Source organism: Telopea speciosissima, chromosome 6 (genome assembly GCF_018873765.1).
Source record: "Telopea speciosissima isolate NSW1024214 ecotype Mountain lineage chromosome 6, Tspe_v1, whole genome shotgun sequence".
Taxonomy (NCBI): Eukaryota; Viridiplantae; Streptophyta; class Magnoliopsida; order Proteales; family Proteaceae; genus Telopea; species Telopea speciosissima.
Window position 1 is genome coordinate 34460381 of NC_057921.1, and position 1631 is coordinate 34462011.

The window sequence follows — 1631 nt, forward strand, 5'->3', positions numbered from 1 at the left end:
AAGTGGATCCCACTGCATGATCCTATGAAATCACAATTTTTGATGTATAATGCCTTCATCTGCTGCTTCGGGCCTTTGCCAAACACTTTATACAGACCCAATAGACTTCCAAAAGTCAGTCTCCATGCTCGGATGTAGCTGAAACCTTGCCAAATGACCAAACTACCCTTGACACTCTGGAGAGGCCTATTTGACCATTCTAGTTTTGCCAAATCACCAATAGTTGCTGCCACACACTACTATGATCAACTACGTTGCCAACAATGACAACACAGCTCCAGAACACTCCAATTTCCCAACAACTTCTAAACCAAATGGGGCCTAAATGTCATCCTACCAAGCTGATTTATAGCATAAGCAATCAGAACAAAGACATCTTCCTCAAAAAAATGGTCAATTTGACCTACCTCCTGACATCATTCATTGAGTTAAGAACACTGGCAAGGTTTTTCACTTGAGAAAAGTACAAGAAAGAAACAAGAAGAAATAGAGTACAAGAGATGTGAGCGCAGTTCCAGCGTCCAAGTTGGCTGTAAAAGAACAGAGGGCACCATAGGAACTAGGAAAGAACCACATATCCAAATCTGTAATCATTGATAATTATAAGCAGCAGATAAACAAATGTTGATATAATACGTGCAGATCTGCAATTTTCAGAAACAGTTTTGCCATTGTTAAGATCGAACTCACCCGAGAATGAAAGCCCTGGCTAAGCTCTGTGTCTTTTCATTGAGGAAGTAAATACATGCTGCCAATGAGATGGCCACCTACATAAAGACCACAAAATTAAGAGCAGAAATTTCCACCAAAAATTAAAATGATTAAGAAAAGAAATATGCAGTCAAATATTGAAATTTTCCTCCATTGAGATTCTGTCTAGTTGCCCTAGCTAAACATGTTGCTGTTGTTGTTGTTGTTGTTGGTAGTGGTGTTGTTGCACTAGTACTGGATTTTTATCGTCTCAAGTGCATAGCCCGATGGACGACATGTGGCAAAAGTGAATCGGACGGCTGAAATTGAAAAGCCAAATCCACTTCCCTAACCATCCGACCCGATCGGATATCGTCTCTCACAGATTAGGTTTCTAGAATCTCTTTGCAGTGTTTAATGTCAAATGGTTGGTTCGGCCTTGTTTTTTCGATTTTTTCCATAAATTGGGTTATACCGAACTGGACCGATAAGGGAGTCAGTCTATTAAATTCAAATTGAAAGTGATAATTGTCGGTAAAGAGAAAATCATAGTTAGTAAAGATAAAATCTTGTTGTAACCAAAGTTGTTGAAAGAAATAATGATCTTTGTTTTTGCCCTTTTAGTATAGCATAGTTCTTCTTTTACCGAAGGTAAATTTCTGTCATATATGTATACCTAAAAACTGTATAAGACAGTGACATCTCGATCTTGAGAATAATGTCATGCTAAGTTATTTTCAAATTATTTTGAAAATCCTTTTTCACTAGTGACCGAAAGATCTTTTTGAAATAAGATAGAAAGCAAAAGAATGAAGCTTATAACCTCTCAATTCATCATTCTAGTTACAAAAAGATGCACCCATAAAGTTTAAAGGTAATTGCACAATCATGATTACAAACGTTTCCATTCTTCTTGTTAAATTTGGTTCTCTTAACCATAA

At 37.0% G+C, this 1631-nt stretch overlaps 1 long non-coding RNA gene across 1 annotated transcript; it reads right to left on the reverse strand.

The window, feature by feature from the left end:
- Window positions 1–351: 351 nt before the first annotated feature.
- On the reverse strand, window positions 352–877 carry LOC122664789. Its single transcript, XR_006333378.1, has 2 exons — window positions 691–877; window positions 352–584 (listed from the first exon to the last, which is right to left on the reverse strand). It is a non-coding gene; the product is annotated as an uncharacterized LOC122664789 (long non-coding RNA).
- Between the last annotated feature and the right edge of the window lie 754 nt (window positions 878–1631).